At 33.0% G+C, this 22206-nt stretch overlaps 1 protein-coding gene and 1 pseudogene across 3 annotated transcripts in view; one reads left to right on the forward strand and one right to left on the reverse strand.

Annotated features, from left to right (window-relative positions):
- The window catches only part of MNAT1 (MNAT1 component of CDK activating kinase), a 258540-nt gene that overhangs the window by 137359 nt on the left and 98975 nt on the right, over positions 1 to 22206 (forward strand). The window lies entirely within an intron of this gene.
- Positions 19060 to 20371, reverse strand: LOC308646274 (large ribosomal subunit protein uL4-like; annotated as a pseudogene). The gene has a single exon. The product of its transcript is annotated as a large ribosomal subunit protein uL4-like (transcript).

Below are 22206 nucleotides of genomic sequence, written 5' to 3' on the forward strand. Positions count from 1 at the left end.
AGATCTTCTTCTACTTCTCTCTTTAGGGTTCTGTAGTTTTCATTGTATAAATCTTTCACCTCTTTTGTTAGGTTGATTCCCAAGTATTTTATTTTTTTTGAGGATATTTTGAATGGAGTGTTTTTCCTCATTTCCGTTTCAGAAGTTTTGTTGCTGATATACAGAAATGCCTTTGATTTATGCGTGTTGATTTTATATCTTGCCACTTTGCTGAATTCATTTATTAGTTCTAGTAGTTTCTTTGTAGACCCTTTTGGGTCTTCTAGGTATAGAATCATGTCATCTGCAAATAGTGATAATTTAAGTTCTTCTTTTCCTATTTTTATGCCTTTAATTTCTTTCGTCTGTCTAATTGCTCTGGCCAGTGTTTCGAGAACTATATTGAATAGAAGTGGTGATAGAGGGCATCCCTGTCTTGTTCCAGATTTTAGAGGGAATGCCTTCAACTTTTGTCCATTCAGAATGATGCTAGCCTGAGGCTTAGCATAGATAGCTTTTACAATGTCACGGTAAGTTCCTGTTATCCCTAGTTTTTCTAGAGTTTTGAACATAAAGGGATGCTGTACTTTGTCGAATGCTTTCTCTGCGTCTATCGAGATGATCCTATGGTTCTTATCTTTAAGTCTATTGATGTGGTGAATAACATTTATTGATCTCCGTATATTGAACAATCCTTGCATCCCAGGGATGAATCCTACTTGATCATGGTGCACAATTTTTTTGATGTGTTTTTGTATTCGATTCGCCAGAATTTTATTGAGGATTTTTGCATCTAGGTTCACCAGAGATATTGGTCTGTAGTTTTCTTTCTTTGAGGTGTCTTTGTCTGGTTTTGGAATCAGGGTGATGTTGGCCTCATAGAATGAATTTGGCAGAGCTCCCTCTTTTTCGATTTCCTGAAATAACTTGAAAAGTATTGGTATTAATTCTTCTTTAAAGGTTTTGTAAAACTCCGCTGTATACCCATCCGGTCCTGGGCTTTTCTTGGTTTGTGGTCTTTTGATTGCTTCTTCAATTTCATCCATTGATATTGGTGTGTTCAAATTGTGTGAATCCTCCTGACTCAGTCTGGGCAAATCATATGACTTAAGAAATTTATCGATGTCTTCACTATCTTCTATTTTATTGGAATATAGGTTTTCAAAATAATTTCTAATTGTCTTCTGTATTTCTGTAGCATCTGTTGTGATATTGCCTTTTTCATCCCGTATGTTAGTAATTTGAGTTCTCTCTCCTCTTCGTTAGTATGGCTAAAGGCCTGTCGATCTCATTTATTTTTTCAAAGAACCAACTTTTAGTTTTGTTAATTTTTTCAATAGTTTCTTTTGTTTCAATTTCATTGATTTCTGCTCTGATTTTAATTATTTCTTGCCTTCTGCTACATTTGCTGTTGTTTTGCTCATCCTTTTCTAGGGCTTTGAGATGAAGTGTGAGCTCATTTATTTGTTGGTTTTTTCTTTTTTTGAGGAATGACCACCAGGCGATGAATTTCCCTCTTAAAACTGCTTTCATTGTGTCCTATAGATTCCGATATGTTGTGTCTGTATTTTCATTTATCTCTAAGAATTTTTTGATTTCCTCCTTTATGTCTTCTGTAACCCATTGATCATTCAGTAACATATTGTTCATTTTCCATGTGATGTAGGATTTTTCCTTCCTTCTTTTATCATTGATTTCCAGTTTCATTCCATTATGATCAGATAAAATGCATGGTATTATCTCCACCCCTTTATATTTACTGAGGGTTGCCCTATGGCATAATATATGGTCTATTTTTGAGAAGGATCCATGTGCTGCTGAGAAAAAAGTATATCCATTTGATGATGGTTGACATATTCTATATATGTCAATTAAGTCTAGGTTATTGATTGTGATATTGAGTTCTATAGTTTCTTTATTCAATTTTTGTTTGGAGGATCTGTCCAATGGTAAGAGAGGTGTGATGAAGTCACGTATAATTATTGTGTTGTGGTCTATTTGATTCTTGAATTTGAGGAGAATTTGTTTTATGAATGTCGCAGCACCATTATTTGGTGCATAAATATTGATAATTGTTATGTCTTGTTGGTGAATGGTTCCTTTTAACAGTATAAAATGTCCTTCTTTATCCCTTTTGATTAACTTAGTCTTGAAGTCGATTTTATTCGATATGAGGATGGCCACCCCTGCTTGCTTACGAGGACCGTGTGCATGGTATATTTTTTCCCATCCTTTCACCTTCAGCCTGTGTATGTCTTTTCCAATCAGATGTGTCTCCTGGAGGCAGCATATTTTTGGATTTGTTTTTTTAATCCATGATACCAGCCTATGTCGCTTTATTGGAGAGTTTAAGCCATTAACATTCAGAGTTACTATCGATATATGGTTTGTACTTCCAGCCATGTTTGATTATTTATCCTTTTCTTAAAAAATTTAGTTTGTTTCTCCATGATTATCTTTCCCCTCGCCCTCTGTCTTTACCAAGGCACTTCCTACTCATGGTTTTGGTTATTGTTTTTCATTTCTTCCTCGTGTAGTGTTTTGCTCAAAATGCTTTGCAATGCTGGTTTTCTGGCTGCAAATTCTTTTAACTTTTGTTTATCATGAAAGATTTTTATTTCATTGTCATACCTGAAGCTTAATTTTGCTGGATACAGAATTTTTGGTTGGCATCCATTGTCTTTCAGTGTTTGAAATACATTGTTCCATGACCTTCTTGCTTTCAGGGTCTGTGATGAAAAATCCGTTGTTAACCTTATTGGTTTACCCCTGAATGTAATCTGTCTCCTTTCTCTTGTAGCTTTTAATATTTTCTCTTTGTTCTGTATATTGGATAGCTTCATAACAATGTGTCTTGGCGTTGGTCTACTGTGATTTTGTGTGCTCGGTGTCCTGTATGCATCTTCAATTTGTATATCTGTTTCCTTTTTTATTTCTGGAAAGTTTTGTGTAATTATTTCATTCAGCAGGTTACTCATTCCCTTGGTTTGAAACTCTGTACCTTCTTCTATCCCGATGACTCTTAAGTTTGGTTTTTTTATGTTATCCCGTAACTCTTGGATGTTTTTCTCGTGATTTTTTACCAGCCTTTCTGAGTTGGCTAGACTCTTTTCAAGATGATATATTTTGTCTTCATTATCTGACGTTCTGGCTTCTACTTGCTGCACTCTGTTAGTGATACTCTCAATTGAGTTTTTAATTTGGTTTATCGTTTCCTTCATTTCTAGAATTGTTGTTTGATTATTTTTTATAATCTCTATCTCTTGATAAAGATGCTTAACTTCTTCTTTTATCTGTTTATGTAATTCATTCTCAATGTGTTCTTTCCCTGCTTGAATTTGCTGTCTTGTATCCTCTTTAAGGTTCCATTCCATCTGTCTAAGGTGTTCCTTGAGTTCTTTATATGACCACTTTTCTGATGACTCTATGTCCTCCTGAATATTTAGGCTGTCCTGCATTGTTTTTACTCCTTTTCTTCCTTGCTTTTTGAAGCTGCTCATGTTACTTCTTGTTCTGTTTGACTGATGAGTTACTGTTTACTCCTATAAATTTATTAGATGCTTGGGAGGAAAGGTATTAGAAGATAAGGGAAGAAGTCACTAAATAGAATGAGAGTAAGCAGGTAGAATTCAAGGAAGGGGGAATAAGAAAATTGAAAAGAAATGAAAAGACAGAAGAAGAAAAAAATAGGAAATAAAAAAAGAAAAAAAATTAAAGAAAAATAAAAAAAATTAAAATTAAAATTAGAAGAAAAAAATTTAAAAAAAATTGTAAAAAAAGTTTAAAAAAACAACAAGAAAGAAAAACGAAAATGAAAGAAAAAACCAAATCAAAAAAAAAGAGAGAAAAGAAAAAAAGAAAAAAAAACTAATAAATGCAGTCTTAGAGTTTGATTAACTTCTCTTCCAGTAGGTGGCGCTGTTCCCACCAGGCCAAGTTTCTCCTGTCAATACGCGGGAACCAATCACTGTGCAGCAGCTCCTCCCAGACTGGGCGAGTGTCCAATCCTGAGTGTCTAGGGCCTCCTCTTGTGTCTAGTCACTTCCCACTTTTCCTCTAGCCAGGCCCCTCTCACGGGTGCTGCTCACCACAATACTGGCTACACGCCAGGTCTGCTGCTCCCGGGAGCCCTGTTTTCATGAACGACTGGGCACACTCTTCCAGTTTGCCATTCCCTCAGATCCTAAGTTTGTAGAGCTTGGGGCTGAGAATCCTCAGTGAATTTTACTTGCCCTCCGGTAGCCACGCGCCCGGTAGCTGGTGCAAGAGACCTCAGCTGTCAGCACTAGTGGGAGCGGTAGTTCCACGCCACGGTCCAGTGCCACCTCTGATTCCCTCGGTCTGGCTATCGTGCTCACAGGAGAGCTGGGAGGGGCCCTTAAGGTTTCCCCGATGTGTGGAGAGGGAAGGCTAGGGAATTACACACCTGTACCCGCAGGTTTCAATGAAGTTATCTCCTCCGCAGCAGTCTGATGACGTCGGTTCTCTGCCATGGTGGTATCTCTTGCAAATGGTTCGTTTCCCTTTGCTGGGCAACCAATGCAACGGATGGGTCCTTACTGTCTCTCCCAAGCCCCGTTTCAAATCTGTGGCCACTACCTATGAAGGCTCGGTAGGCATTTACCTCCGTAGGATGAGAAGGGGTGACCAGTTGTTTCCGCCGGATGGATTAGTGCTGAGTCACAGCTGTTTGTCTGCGGGAAGCAGGCGAACGGGAGCTTGAATTCAGCCGATCCGGGCTCAGTGCGTGTTCTGAGAGGCCCATACTGTTCGCCCCAGATCCACGTCAGCTGAGCATTGCGTAGTGATCCTGAGCACACAGATTTAGGTTGTTTACGACTCCCTATGCCTGCACAGCTGAAGAGGTCAGAGACTTGATCTCTCTGCGCCCGCCGCCATGTTGGAATATCCTAGTCTTTGTTTTTAAAGGCATCTACTTTGTAATTTGTTCAAGAAAAATGTTTTATAAATGCCCTTTGAAAAGCAATAATAATATAATAAAAACCAGATGGTTCACTAAGTAAAATCATGCAATTTAATTTCTTTCCTACTAACACCTTGCTGAAATGAAGTTTTGATTGTGGTTGATGCAGGTTGGTGACTTAAGATCAGGGAGTGCATTAGGATTCATAGTAAGCTTTAGTGGGATGTTTTCAATTAGAAGCTCAGTAATATTGTATTGTTAGAACATATGATGATTGGGAAAGGCACTAGGTGCTGAATAAGTATTTAAAGACAAAATAAGAAAAAGTTAAAATGTAAGTAATTTCAAAAGTTTGCCTAAGGCTAGTCTGGCACATTGGAAAGAGAAAGCAAACTTTTCTTTGTATTACCTCCTCCCTTGTTTCCAGGACCCTACACTGGATTTAAGCTAATTAATGTGCTTTTTGTATTGTCAATCTGGAATTCTACCATCATTCATAACATTGTTTCTGCAGGAAGATGTTAAACATTTAACCTTTTTAAAGTGTATCAGTAATATGTTGATTATTTGTAGTGATTTATCAAATTGAGTATTAAAATACAGCCTGTGGTGATGATACAGAATATTCTTTCTCTTCCTCTTCTTCCTGATGATGATGATGATGATGATGATATAATTGGCAGCATTTTGTAGGCACTTGACTGTTATGTTTTTAAAGCATCTATATATAATATTTTTAAGGTGTAGATGGACACAACCTAATGCCTTTATTTTTTATGTGGTGCTGAGGATTGAACCCAGGTTGCACCCGTGCTAGGTGAGCGTTCCACCGCTGAGCCAGAATCCCAGCCCCAAAGCATATATATTTTTGATCCTTTTAAATACAAATACAAGTGAAACTGAGCCTTGTTAAAAATAAATAAATAAAAATCCAGCATCTTGCTCCATGCAGAGTTGGGATTCAACTTTTTTGGACTTCAAAGCCCATGCTTTTAACACTGTATTATTCTAAAAACATATAGTATATGGGAAGTTAAATGCAAAAGAGCTTAGGCCTGTGTTCTTGCCGGAAAGAAAATATATTGATAGGAAAGGTATTGTTGTTTGAGGAATAAAAAGAAATGGAGGGTAAGAATATACTTACAGCTGCTTTAAGTTATTTGGAGGTTAATGTTATCTCATGAGTTCACTAGGAGTAGTTTTGGATATTATGGAAATATTGAAGAACAAATATTTTAAAATGAATTAGAGGCCTTAGACATTTAAAAAATACTGTCAGTGTTGACATTTTGTGAGAACATAATGTAAGGTCAGATCCTGAGGCATTTTTAAAAACATTTGATTCAATTTTATGGTTGTCAAGTTTTATATTGCCTCACATAGTATAGATTATTATTATGAGTATAACTTGTAAATAATGTTTCTTACATGCCAATTATATATAAAAATATCATCCCTACAAAACTCTTAAAATTTAACATAATTTTTTTTTCTGGAAGACAAGATGTTACAAGAAAAAATGTTTTCTAGTTTAGCGATGAATAAAGAAATGTCCAAACTCTTAAACTTCTAAGTGTATTTCCTGCATAGAGAAAGTGATATAAATTATTTAAAACATCCTAAGAGCTAGAATAATGTGTCTGTTGCTTAAAATGTTTAATGAAATTTCTTTCTTCAGCAATGACAAAGTGTATTTTGTTCTGTTTATGAACATGCTCATTTTGCTCACTACCTGAAACCCTAATTCCTAAAATTATATCATTAGATTTTTTCGCCTTAAAATAATTCATTTTTTTAGCGACTGACCTATTGAACTTGGAAAACATCTAAAGCATTTTTTTCAATTGTTTGTATATTTGATATTAATGAAAAAAATCAGAAGTATTTAGGGCAAGGAACTACCCACCAGAATTAACATATTTTCATGTCCTTAATGTTAAGTAATTAGCTGATAAACTAGTTTGAACCTGATTTTTATGATAGAATACTTTTGAGGTTATATGTGTTTTTTTTTTTATTTTTCCTTTTTTTTAAAGCAAATCCTGAAGAATTAATTTAAATGGTGTAGTAATTCTTGTTAATAGAGATAATTCTTAGAATTTGTGAAATTCCTCTTTCCCTAGGGTATCAGATATTTTGAATTGAAAAGTAGCCTGTAGTTTTGTGTATGAGTCCAAGTCAAAATTGTGAGAAAGGAAAATGTTCTTAAATGCCATGAGAAATCCTGAACTAAAATTGAACTTTGAAATTAAAAAGAAAACACAAAAGATTATAAAAAGCTTCTGACATAGTTTTATAATACCTATGAAGAAGATAGCAGTAGGCATATTTTTTAAATCTATTTTCTTAAAGTACAGATACTTGCAGACAGGTTTTTATTAATTATTTTGCTGCCTTGACCTTGCTAAGACAGCAAGGCAGTAATTGTTCTAAGGTCTCAGGATTAAAATTATTATTATTTTTGAATAGATATTAAGAAACTAATTTTTACAACTCTTAGTATATATGCTTTGTGTGCTTGCTTTTTCCTAGTGTAAAATGAATCAATATGCCATTTGATTGGTGATAAATACACTTTGTGTGATTAAGAGAAGATCTGTTTATTTAAGAGCTCTCAAAGGTTGTAAAAGATTATACTTGGCTATATGTGAAGGATAAATGTTGTGAAATAATGCCCCTTAGTTCCCCTTTTATAATAAATCTCAGCTGTGTGTGCAGCACAAGGGCTTAGAGCCAAAAAGAACAGGTTCAACTTGTCTATGAGGATTTGCACCACAGTAAAGTGCACAACTGCTTTTGTAGAGGTCATTGTGGAGGTCACAGGAATGTACAGTTGAATGAAAGTGACTTTAAAAACATGGTAGAACATAGTGGTATTTGAGATTTAAGAATTAATGTTAACTTAAAACATCAAAAGAATGGAAAAATATCATAAAATACATTTTTCATTTACTATATATGTTTGTGTTTTCAAGTGGATTTAAAATATGTTCTTTGGCACTCTTTTCAGAGTATTTATAAAGATCTTCAGAATAATTTTAATCAAATTGCCCAGATTCAGAAACATAAACTATGTAATATTTGTTAAATTCTGAATGTGTTCTGAAACAATGTTTATATAGCGAAGGTAGGATAACATGGTGGTAGAACAAAGTATACAGAGGTATGTGGAGTGAGGGCCAGGAGTGTGGGTGCATTCAAATGAGAGTGCAGATGTGATATGAAGAACAGTGCCTTCACAAATCATATTTTTTTCAGAGCTTATTGGGTTTATTTACAAACAGTAGCAAAAAAAAGGTGTATTTATTTATTTATGATTTCCCCCCAAATATCTTAGAAATATTTTAGTATATTTTTGATAAATAGAAATAGTGGAGAGACTGTAAGACCCATGACTTCAGGCAGTGGAAGCTTTGAGCTTAATATAACGAATATCAGGAAATGACAGAACTAAGTAAACAGATGCAGAGCTTATCCGGAGTTGTGTTTGATGGCTGTTTCTTTCTTATCTTTTTTTGGTGACTTAAAAAAAATGGTGATCATAGCAAAATGACAGATAACCATTGGTTTCAGTATAAAGATTAATTAATAATCTTTAGAATGTGTTTCAGCAAATGCAGCTGATTGGCAGCAGCACCTGTCTGCAACTGAAAGAATGTTAGTACTTTCATTAAGCCTGTGATTTCCAGAACAGTTTCAAAGCTGTGTTCATTAAACTCTTCCCATATCAGTTGTTTTCTCTGTCCTCTAGGATATTGTTTTAATAAATGTATCACTCTTTACTTTCATGTAGTTTAATTTATTTATGAAAGAAAGATTAAAGGATAAAATTAGTTTTCTCTTAAAATAAAACAAATGATGTGACAGTTTGGGTGCTTTGTATTTGCTTATGATCACATACATGTGTTCACAGATGAAAAATTTAGAAAGACTTGTGATTTCTTATGCAGTGCTTGTGAAATTCATATCATAAACATAAAAACCTATTAATTTTTAATAATGATCTGTTAAATATAGTGAACTGTGATTTAAAGAATTTATTAGAATATATAATTTTCCAGAAAGGTAGTTTACTTGTACATTGCTACTTCATATTTCAAAGTATGTGCAGTTTGTAGGGATTCACAAATAAGCCATTAATTTGTATGTTATTTGAAAAATAAATAATTTTTGTTTGTTATGAGAAGACTGAACTTCTAAGAGAGATTATCTGTTAAGGATGAAGCATATGTCAGTACAGATGAAATTTGTACACAATTTTAAATGTGTTAAGAAGTTGTTGAACATAAATATAATGGGTTTTAATGAACTGGGCTAACTCATTTAAAAAGAACTTATATACTGATATTTAAAAAATAAATAAGCTCCTTATAATTTATGATTAATAAATGTATATTCAAATAAATATTGTTAATTGCTTGAAAACAAGGTCAGTTCTGGTGATACACTTTTTATTATTCCTTCACAGTGCCTAACAACCACTAAATGTTTAATAAATGAATTTTCAAACTGTGGTCCTGTGCTTATTGGATTCCGGCAGTATAGGGTTTAAAGCTTGGGGAAGTTGCTTAGACTTGTCAGTTTCTTTTCCTATAAAATAGATAAAACATACTTATCTCAAATGAATATATAGTGTATATATAGTAAGTATTCAACAAATTTTTTTGTGTCATTTAGATGGACTAGCACTATTAATAATCATATTCTATATCTATATAATTTAGTAAAAGACAGTTCATGTGAATTGCAAGTGAAAGGGAATCAGTATCCTAAATATTCTGTTCTGCATTTTAGAGTTGGGATCTGTTTGTAGAGTAATTTGTGAGTGGTAGTTGTGGTGGTGATAGTGGTGATATGTGTATGTTGTTTGATTTGGGAATGGAAATTTTGGGATGTTTAGGGTATTAATATTTGTTGTTTCTTTTATACAAATAAAGATAAAGTCAATTACAACCTGATTAGCTTTCTACATATTTTCTACACTGAAGTTGCACAATAATGACTCTTTATAGTTAAATGACCTTTATATAGAATCAAGAGCGTTGTTCTATAGTTTTGGGGGGATTGGTTGGAGCAGAGGATTGGAGAAATCATTATAAAACATCCATTTACTTTTAAAACAAATATTCCTAATATGTACCAAGCACTGTACTAATCATAAAGAATTCAGGTCTAAATAAAATAGGCTCTCATAAATTATCCATTCTCTACAATGATATAAAGGAAGCTATCTGTTATCTTTTCACTAAAAAAATGTTTCTGTCTTAAAGACTACAGATCTTACCTGATATTTTTGTTTTGCTTACATAATAATAGTATATGTAAAGAACTTTAAATGGAGCAATTTGTATACTTTATTGCATTAGAAATTAAATTTATATATAAGTTGTCATTATCATTGGCTAACTACTAGTTTACTTATTATGCTAAGATGAGAATTCTTTCTTGGAAATTACTTTTGTAATTACCAAAGAAAATAAAGCAAAAATGCTATGTGCCTGAAAAGCTGTTTTAAAAAACTTGGCAAATGCTACTTTTCTTATAGTTAATACAGATTCTTTTTAAAGAAACAGGTTTGTCTCTCCAGATAGTCTCCTTGATGTTTTTCCTTTCTGATCTTTTTTTAGAAACAGATATGATTTGCTGGACGCTATGTCCTTTTGGCAGCAAATGGTAGTTCAGTAGCAAGACAAGCATCAGAGAAAGAATGTAAAAATAATACTTTTCAACACTGCATCATTTATCAGTGTCTTAAGAAAAAATAAACCTAGAACAACCAAAACAAATCAAAATAAACAAAATTTCTTCCTTTGACCCTAACCCTATCTTTCTCTTAAGCCTCTGGCATATTTCCCTGTTTCCATTTATCTTATAATTTAATAAAATAATCAAGTGTACTTAGTGTGGACTTGAATTTGAGATCCTTTTAGCCTCCAGAGTACCTGGAATTAAAGGTGGCTACAGCTTTCAAATGCTATGTCTCTCTTCCATGAATTCAATTGAATAAACATTCAAATATCTGTCGTGTTCAGTGGAGTCTTATCACATGTACATTTAACTTACCTGAATTCAGTTGAAGTTGAAAACAACAGACCAGGGTGAAAAATAGCAAAAAAGAATGCCTCTCTTCCCCTAATAAGGAACATTTTGAAACAACATGGATTTCAAATACAAGCCAATTACTTTATTTGGTTTTCCATAGAAGAAACAGTGATGTGTTTTTATGCTAGAGGAAAAACTAGCTGAGTTAGATTTATAAAAACAGATAAAATATGCGTAAAACAATGAATAGTATATTTTATGAGCTATTTATTTGACCATTATTTACTTTACCCTGAGTAGAATCACTGTATAGCCATGTTGAATTAAGTCAATTGCATAACTTATGACCCTTCTAGGTATTATTTGGATCTCTTTGGATGTTCAAGGTATAGAACTATTTAAGGCAGAGATGCTAATTTAAGTCCTTTTCTATGTTTAATTTTTCATTTTTCAGATAGGGAGATAACTTGCATGAGGCTCTTATAGTCAAAATAGGATATAGCAGAGGGAGACAGTGGTTTGAGACCCATGACTTACTAAATAATAATTGCTTGTGTCAACAAATATGTTGTTGCAGTTAGTTTCTAAATGAGCCATACTGGTTCTAAGCCAATACAGAAGGAATTTATAGCATTGCTTTTCTTTTTAAATTAGCAGCAATGCTTTTGTAAATATCCAGGATTTGTTTGTAATAATGTTATCTGAGAAGATTTAATGTTTCCATTTTTTATAATAATATTTTAATGGTAGGTATTATTTATATTTTTTATAATCTTTTTATTTCTAAATATGTTATTTATTTTTAAACCTTTTAAGGAATAGTATATATTGGTATACTAAGTGCTCTACAAATGGAATTGAAATATTATTAAAGAACATTTTTCTGTGAATTGTGTTGAGCTCTGAATGATGTATTTTTTGGGAGGAGATTGCAAATGAATTTGCCTAACAAATCATTAAAGTTATTTCACTCCGATGTTATATATAAATTAAAAAAAATTTATTTCACGTAGTGAACAGATGTTGATGAAGTTTCCAGGGCCAGTTTACTAGAAATATTTTTGGAGACTTAGCTTGACCAAGTTACTATATAGCTCTTTAGGTAATTTGATTTCTAATGATGAAAAGAAACTTAAGCCCCAGCTAAATAATTATAGAAATTATTTTTTGATGTTTTAAAGCATATCTCACATATTTGAATGGAAATGAGCCAGAAAATATGATGCTGTTGCCAGTATATACAATAAGAAACATTTTCATATTTTGGAAAACCCTTTTTTTAATCGATGCATTATAATTATACAAAATAATGGGATTTGTTATGCTACATGCCTACATGCACATAACATAATTCCATTATCCAGTACCTTCTCTCTGCCCCATCCATGTGCTCTACTCTATTGATTTCCTTGTCACCATTATCATTATTATTTTAGCTCATGCGTTATATAAATAACGAGATCATTGAGGTATATTCATATGTGGATATAGCATAATTTGGTAGGTTTCATTCCCCAGCACTTCCCCACATGTTCCCCTCCTCCCTCACTCTGATCCTCTTTCTTGACTTGACTCTATTTCCATTTGTTTTTATGAGTGCATATTCCACCCCCAAAATTCCTCTTTTTCCCTCTGTCTCTAGCTTCTGCATATGAGATCCTTGGCATGTGAACCTTAACATTGTGAATCTGGCTGGCTTATTTCACTTAGCCTGATGTTCTCTAGTTCCATCCATGTACCTACAAAGGACATTATCTCATCCTTTATGACTGAATAAAACTTTATTGTGTACATATATACCACATTTTCTTTATCGATTCATCTGTTGATGGGCACCTAGGCTGGTTCCATAATTCAACTGTTTTGAATTGTGTTGCCTGAAATATTGGTATGCATGCATCTCTGTATGCTGATTTTAGATCTTTCAGATAAATAGCAATAAATGATAGCTGGGTCATAATGGTGGTTCCATTTGTAGTCTTTGGAGGAATGGAAAAATTTTAGAAAAAAGTCATTTTGGATAATTGGTCACCACCTCATTTTAAAAGACAAAGAATGCTTATAAAACCTCTTCGTGGGGGTAAGTCATTAGAATGCTTGAAAGAGCCAACCATAATAATTTTGAAAAATTATTCACCAATTCCAAAACTGCTTGTTGTTGTATGATTCTAGTAGAGAGTTGGGAATCCAGGGATTAGTGTGCTTTTTTCCCCCACTCTGGTTGTTTCTTTATTGTGTATAGAATCACACTAATTCATATTAAATTTGAGGAAAATTCTGTTAATTTTTGTGATACATTGTGAAACAGTGGCTTATTTCTACTTTGTGGTCATGATACCAGAGTGGCTAGACCTGATAATCCAGTCTTCCCAACCCCCCTGCCCTCAGCTGCTACTATAGATGATAAAAATGCAGCTTTGAGAAATAAAATGTTTTACCTCAGTTCATTCCAGTTTAAAGGCAATGCCTGGGTAAGTACATAGTTTTTCTTAACACACAGAGCCTTGCCTCTCATTTGTCCTTTTATTGTTACTGTTAATTTTGAAAGAAATTAGAGAAAGCAATTTTGGGGGTAGAGGGAATGAATTGTTCTTCCCATGAAATTATGTGCTACCAGGAAGTTATTACATGCAGCTGTTACAGTGATGATAGGCTGACATCACCCTAGAGTGACCGGAACAGCATAGTATAAAAATTGCTCTGCTTGTTCCTAAAATAAATTGAAAACAACTGAATTACCAAAAAAATGTGACTCAGAATGAGCAGCTTGTAGACAATGCCAGGTATATTCTTGAAGTTCTCTAACCCATTAAAAAATTATATATGGGACTTAGCAAGGCCCTGTCTCAAAATAAAATATAAAAGGGGTAGGGAAATGGCTCAGTGGTTAAGCACCCCTGGATTCAATCCCCAGTACAAATACATACATACATACACACACAATTAAATAAATTTTACATCCATATAATATATGTATGTATATACACAAACTCACAACATATGTGCTCAAACGTATTTAAATTTTTAGGATGTTTACCAAAATAGAAACATTATTTCAGAAATACCTCAGTTGATTTTCTAGAAAGCTTCCTGTAAACTATTTCTATGTAAGTAGTCCCTAGAATCTATTGATTTAATCATGCTATAACAATGGAATATTCTGATTTCTGATTTCATTTAAAAATGTAACACCTTCTACAGAATTTGATGAATTTAACATTATGAGAAGTTTATGAAAACTACCACCACCACTGTCATTTTTTTTAAAACAATTTTTTTTAGTTATAGATGGACACAATATCTTTATTTTGTTTGTTTATTTTTATGTGGTGCTGAGGATCAAACCCAGTGCCTCACCTGTGTGAGGCAAGGGCTATGCCACTGAGCCACAACCCCAGCCCTGTTTTTTGTTTTTTTTGTTTTTAATTTAAAGGATCCTAAAAATAAAAGTAGAAGGCATAATCTCATTGTAACATGATTTACTAGAATATAAGTTCCCTTAGTGCAGGGACTTCTATCTTTTTTGTTTGTTTGCTTTCTTTCACTGATGTACTTTTCAGTTCTTGGCATAGTAGATGATCAGTATTTGTTGTATGAATGGGTGATGAATACTTTTACAGTGTTTTATTATCTGGAATTTTGTTAAAATGAGTACTTAAATGGCTAGAAAGTATATCTCCAGTGTATAGATGAAAAGCAACCACTGACTACAATGAGTAAATGAAAGCAAAAACAGTAAAGGTGGAGATTTATTTGTATTTACGCTTCACAGTATATGTAGATAATGAAATTCAAATAGTTTATGCTTAGCAAAAACATTCTTAAATTTATAGAATTTGAAAACCTGATCATTTTACCCCTGCTCTAGTGTTCATGCTAGGATCCTTTAGCTGACCATTCACATGCACATTTATATTGTTCTTTAGTTCGGCAAAACGTTGAGCAGCTCTTTGGTAAAAGGCATTATGCTATAAAGTATGACAGTGAACACTTTACCTTCTTATGGGAAAGATGCTAAAAGCTAATTACACAAAGAGTTTCAGAAGCTTGAAGGGCTTATTAGTATATGTTGAAGATGAGGCTAGCCTGGTGAATGAGTCATTGAGGAAGAAAAAGTTCTGAATTTTAACTTGTATTAAACTATTTTCAGATAAAAATCAGAATCATTTAACCTATCAACCTAAATTACTATTATGAATGTCAACCTTGTCTGTGGTAACTTAATAGAAAACCATATACTGATTGGAATAGAACTTTATTTTTATGTTTAGTATTTCTATTCTTGTTTATATAAACAACCTATATACTAATGATACTAATTGACTATTTCCATTGCTATTTTTAATAGACAATAATACAATGTATTTTTTAGTATTATTATTTGAAATATTTTAGTCATGTGTATTTTAACATAGCTGTTGTTTAGAGTTACCATGAAGTTAGTCTTTGCTTTACTGTAAAGTTAGTCTTTGCTTTTCCTTTATTTGGGGGGGGGGAGAATAAAGGTAATATTTGCAGTATATAGATTATCTAACATAAATCTTAGTAAATTACAAACTCTTTTTTTTGTAGTAGTCTTTGAACTTGTTGAGTAAGAAAAATTAAGCAGTATATTTCAGATTATTGAAAACAGCCATGTACAACCTTTGCATGGTTATTCAAAAGTTTATTTTTCTGTATGGAAATGAGCTGAATTTTGAAACTTTCCATATATGCTTATACTTTTGACCAGCAGATGCTAGGAATCTAAGCTGCATCTTTTAGGAGAAACAGGGGCTCTTTTTTGGTATATTCCAGGGGAATAAAAACATTAATTATATTATTGAATGTACAGTTTACACGCATCTCCCCTTTTCCCTCAGTGTGGATATTAGCTAAGATTATATAACTTTTTGCGGTTCCTTTAAAGACATTTTTACCTTTAAAGCCTCATTTATTATTCATGTGGCAACAATAATAAAAATGGAAAGGGCTTAAGTTTTATGTTCTGCTTTTGAAAGTCAACAGAATATACTTGAATTACTTAATGTGAGTATTTTTTAGGACTCAACGCTACGACAGACACCACTCTGTATACATTCTCTCTTCCCCCAGTCTTACTTATTCTGTGACTTTGACAATCATTTTGATGCTCATGATTGTACAGTTTCTTTTGGGTTTGTTTTTATTTCCATCTGCCTTTACTGAACATTTCTATTTGGATTTTTTGCAGTCAACAATCTTGAGTTGATATGAATGGACCATCTTATACTCTTAACAGTTTTATTGAGGTATAATTACTATAAAATTACTCATTTAAAATGTACAATTTGGTGGTTTTTAGTAAATCATTGGATTATTACTTTCATAATACATTTTTTGTTATGTTTTCATTATTCTAAAAATGTGTCTCATACTCCTTTTGAGTAATGACACATTCATGTTCCTAGCCTGTAGCAGTCATTAATTTGCTTTCTATCTCCAGATTTGTCCTTTCTGGACATTTCATAAAAGTTGAGGCTATACAATATGTGGTCTTTTGCAGCTGGCTTTTTAAAAATTCTAATTTGTATAGTTTCTGAAGTAGTTCCATGTTGTAGTATGTATCAGCATTTTATGTTTTTTATTGCTGAATAATACTGTATTCAACATTATTATATGATCATTGAATGAACAAATTCATATTCATATTGTATGACTATACTTCATCTTGTTTATTCATTCATTAGTTGATGAAAATTTAGATTATTTTTACTATTTGGCTACTATAAGTAATGCTTATATGAACACTCATGTATAAATCTTTGTGTGATCATAGGTTTTTATTTCTCTTGGGTAGATACTTATAAGTGGAATTACTAAGCCATATAATAAAGTTACTTGTAAATTTCATAAAAACTACTAAATTAATTTCCAAAGTGGCTATATCAGTGTACATACTCATCTATTATGTAAAAGGGTTCTAATTTCTCCACATCCTTACCAATACTTTTTTATTGTTTGTTCTTTTAATTATAGCCATGTATTTCATTGTACTTTAATTTATCTTTTTTTCTGAAGATTAATGATATTGGGCATTATTTCATGTACTTATCAGCTATTTGTATTTCTTTGTTGGTGAAATGTCTGTTAAAGCCTTAGCCCATTTTTAAATTGGGTTATTTTTTTATTATTTAGTTATAAGAGTTCTGTATATATATATTCTGAATAAAATTTATTTATAAAATAATTGATTTGCAAATAATTTCTCCCAGTCTGCATTTTATCTTTTTAAAAAAATCTTTGTCCTCAAGACTTTCCTTTCCTAATTTTCCTGTTTCTACTAGTTAGTTCTCTCTGATTTTCCCATATTAGTTTCCACCTCAGATATACTAGATTGCTACCAATTCTTTTAGTTTTAATAACAATCATTATTCTTTAGTTTTTCTTTTCAGCTCAGTTATTATTCAAATTTGAACTATATTTCTTCACCCTTAATTACTAAAATAGCTGCAAATTTGACCTGCTTCATTCTGTTCTTTCTTGTTTTTTTAAAATAGTTTTTTTTAGATATCAATGAACCTTTATTTTATATGCAGTGCTGAGAGTCAAATCCAGTGCCTCACACATGCTAGGAAAGTGCTCTACCACTAAGCCACAATCCAGCAACCATTCTGGTTCTTTCTTTGGCAGTTTTTTCTGTTTTTCTTTGCTGTACATGCATAGCTTTTTTTTTTCAAAAATAATAAAGATTCCATGATCTATTTTAAAATTTTTGTGATGAAAAATTTGAGAATTATCAAAGTAGAAGACTAATGAATACTCATGCCTAATGCCTAGATTCAATAATCTTTAATATTCTGGCATATTTTTTCATAGATTTGTATTTTTTTCTGAACTAGTTTAATTTACAGTTTTCATGAAATTTTACTTTTCACTTCTTCAGCCTGCATCTCCCTCTGACCTGTTCCTGTGTAGGACATTCTCAGAAATTACTATAAAAAAAATGAACAACAATTCTATAATATCATTTGATATCGGTACATTTTCAAAATATCCCTAGTTGTCTCCCAGATATCTCATTATTTTACTCTATCCAATTCAATACTTAAAGCAAGGATTCTTATGATGTTTATTAAAGACTATGTTAATTTTCTTTCTAATCTAGAAGAACCCACCCTACCCCATACTTTGTACATTGATTTATTGAAGAGAACAGACTGGTTGTCTTGAAGTATGGCTTTTCAGTTCGTTCCTCTATGGTGTTATTCAATATTGTCCCTAGGATATTTTTATTTTATTTATATGGTGGTAAATATGAAATATACCCACTTGGCCTATCTAGAAAATAGTCCAATAAAGATGAAAATATGAATATTTTATAGTTTTATCACCTAAAGATAGCTACCATTAACATTGTTTTCTTATGCAGATATAAAAAATAGACTATATTGATTATATACTTAATATTTTATGATTTTTCATTGAACTATTTTAATGGCTACATTCTGCTTTATATTATTATTTAACATATGTTTACTTAAGTTTTCCAATATAGTTTGGACATTGTTTCCTTTTGGCTTATCACAGTATAAAATATGGTGAACAGTCTTATGAATAAAAGTTTATTATATTTTTGATTTTTTTCTCATAAATTCTTACAAATGAAATTACTAGGTCAAAATGTTTAACAGTTTACTAAATTGCTTTTTTTTTTTTTAAAAAAGCAATTCCATAATTTGCTCTCCTACCAGCAATGTACATGAGCATCTTACTTTGCACTTTCTTGTGATATTAAATGTTCATTTTATCATTTATTTGTCAATATGATAGAAACAAGATATTCCAGTATTGTTTTGAAGGCTCTGGTTTCTTACCTTGTGAAGTTCAAATTAGCTATAGAGTCTTTTCTGGCTGTAATTCAAGCTCTCTGTATGATTTCAAGTTCTTCTCACCCTCCCTTCCCCATATACCTGTTCTCTACTTAAGTTTTCTTACTTGTTGAGAAACAACATACATATTGCTCTGATAGTATAACTGTCCTCCCCCTTGCCTTGCATTTGTGGTGCTTGTTCAGTTTCTGAAGTCTAGCTCAAGTTGCAGTTTTTGACCTTTATTAATCTTCCTCACTTCTGATTTTCTTTTTTATTGTCACTATATCTTTGATCAGCTCTTTATTCAAAATAAAGTGTCCAAAATTATTTAAACTTATGGAATAAAACAGATTTTTAAGAGTTTATGCAGCAGACTTTTTCTTTTCTGCAACAGGTTTCTTTTCAGCTGTTGGTTTCTTGGAAGGTGCAGCCTTCTTCCCCACAGGCTTCTTCTGCTTAACACCAACAGCCTTCTTTCCCTGCTTCTTCACTACAGGCATCTTGCCTGCAGCCCCCTTCTGATCTTTCTTATCTGATTTAGCTGCTGCTGCTAATTCACCCGGAGTTTGTGATTCTTGGCCTGTTGAAGAATGGTATTCCTGCGCATAGTCTTTGCATATGGGTTTAGCTTCAACTTGATTCTCAGGTTTTTCAATGGATTCTTCTTCAGGACTCTGTGATGAATCTTCTTACATGGTGCCCTGAGAGCTCTTTGAATTTCTGGGCATTTCAAGATTCTGCTCAGTTCTGTATTGATCATCTTGTGCATAGGGAGGTTATAGTTACTCTTGAGGGAAGCAGCTTTAAGCCAAGTGCCACATAGTTCGTCTAACTTCCGAAAAGCACTTTCAGTCCAAATGCAGAAACGCCCCACCAGGAGCAAGTTTCAAAATGTTCAGTTTGCTTACATTAAGTAGAGTAATTCCAGGAATGTTTCTGAAGGCCTTGATGATACCATTGTCTTCGTTATACAGGGGCCCCTGTGCTATATACAATGACGGTTTGGTTTCTCATTTTGCCTTTGCCAGCATAGACCTTTTTGATATCATTCCAGGCTTTAAGCTTCTTAAGAAGCAAAACAGCCTCCTTGGTCTTCTTGTAACCTTCAACTTTATCTTCCACCACCAAAGGGAGTTCAGGAACTTCCTCAATTCGGTGACCTTTAGACATGACCAGTGCTGGTCAGGCTGAGGCAGCCAAGGCAGAGCAGATAGTATCACTTTTGGGTCTGTTTACTCTAGGGTGCCAAAGACGCCATGTTTTGGTTGGTGTGAACATGCAGCCTCTTCTACACATATTTCCAAAGGCAACCTGGCCAGAATGGTGGGTCCCACCACCTCGAACTCTGGGAATTTGAGCCACACCTCTTCCAGTACCCCAAGACTCAGCACTGGTTTGATGACCTGCCAATTCACTGACAGCATAAGGCTGTCTGTTGTTTTTACGCAAGTTGGTATGAACAAAGTTCACAATATCTGATCAAATTGGAGCCTTGAACACAGCAGGCAAAGTGAGATTTTTTGCTAGATGACTCCCCGTTTTCAGAGTACACAGATATCAGGGGTCTAGCACAAGCCATGGCCAGGAGAGGAGAAGGCCAGGCTCCTGTAGATCCAGCTGCTCCCACAGGAAAAGGAAGTACTTAGCCTCACTTCTGATCTTCTGTAGCACTTAAGTACCATATGGCACCCAGATAAATTTTATTTATTTGTATGACTAAGTTTCTCATACAATATGACTTCCTTAATCTGAATTTTCCTTTTACTGATCATTTAGAAAAATATCATATTGTGTTGGTGGAAATATTACATTCAATAATATTTTGCATCTATACAGACTTTTTGAACACCCTTTTGCCTTCAGTCATTAAAACTCATAACAATTTTCTCAGGGGTTGTTAGGACATAATCTGATCTGTTGGTGATTTTAAAAAAATCTTAATTATGTCAGTGAGGGTAAATGATGTTATCTAAGTTCTTCCTAGGTTTTATATCTCAGAAATTTACCATCTATATCTCACACTGGTTTTTATTCTTTGGCTGGAAGGGGGATAGATTGAATGTTAGAAGGCCAATTTGTGTATCATATGTGAACTTTATTTTACTCTTCTTAATGATAAACAGAATAACCACCAAGTAATATTTATTTTTCTGTAAATATCTCATTTATCTCATATATTTATATGTACCCCACTCTACTTTTCTTGCTAATTAAACTCAAGGTCTCATGTGTGCTAGATAAGCACTCTACCACTGAGCTGTATCCCCAACCTATAATTTTTTAATACTCCTATGGTATTTTAAGTATCTGAGCTATTAGAATTTGTGTAAAATTTGATCTAAACCATCTATGATTCACTTTTTGACATTATACTTTTAATTTAAGCAAACATTATATTGTCTATAAATAAGTTATTAACATTCAGTGTAGAGTGGCAGAACCTTCACTGAACAGGGATTAGTGTCTGACTATAACTATTCAGTCTTAGTAAGATTTATACTTGGGAGATATTAATTTCCATATTCATAAAATCAGGGAGTTAAAGGGAAAAACACAGACTTTGGAATTTAATAGATTTGGCTTCTGATCTTCAACTTGTCACTAACTAGGAATGAGCTTGTTCAGTCACATGTTTTAGTCCCATTTCCTTACTAGGAGAGTAGGGATTAAAGTACTTACCTTGTGAAATTATTTTGAATGCTAATGAGATAATTCATTTAAAACCTTTGAATAAGTGCCTGGTGCAGAGTAAACAATGAATATTATTAGACGATTTTTTTATGTGTCTATAAAATTCAGAGAAGATTTTGAATTATATGATAGCATAACTTTAGTCACTTGGGTATTGTTAATATTTAGGGAGGGTGATTAGTTTTATTGTGTTGCTTTTTGCTGTAATGACTTAAAAACATTATCTTTCTCAAGTATTTTCTTCCCTGGAATATGTTCCAGCTCTTGAAGCTACCTATTCTGTGCCAGCCATCCTGGTTGAATGAAATGTTAATGGGGTTTTAATGAGTGTGTTTCTTTAATTGTTTAAGGTTTTTCTTTTTCCTTTTCCCTTCTCTACTGCCTTCCTCATCTCTCCTAACTTACACATGACAATGATAACTGAACTTTTTGTATAATATGACAGCATAATTTAGTACCTAGCAACCTATGAATATGATGCTTGAAAACAGGAATGTCAGATTACTACTCAAAATATTCCACTTATTATTATTCGCCCTACTTTTATCTTCTGGCAACCGCCTTCTATTTTTTGTCTCTACGAAATTGACTGCTTTAGGAACTTCATTTAACTGTAATTATATAACATTTGTCTTTTTATGACAGGCTTATTTCACTTACCATAAGGTCTTCAGGTTTATCCATGTGTCATATGTCAGAATTTTCTTCCTTTATAAGGCTGAATAATATTTCATTGTA

The sequence above is a fragment of the Spermophilus citellus genome, assembly GCF_964194105.1.
Source record: "Spermophilus citellus genome assembly, chromosome: 4".
NCBI lineage: Eukaryota > Metazoa > Chordata > Mammalia > Rodentia > Sciuridae > Spermophilus > Spermophilus citellus.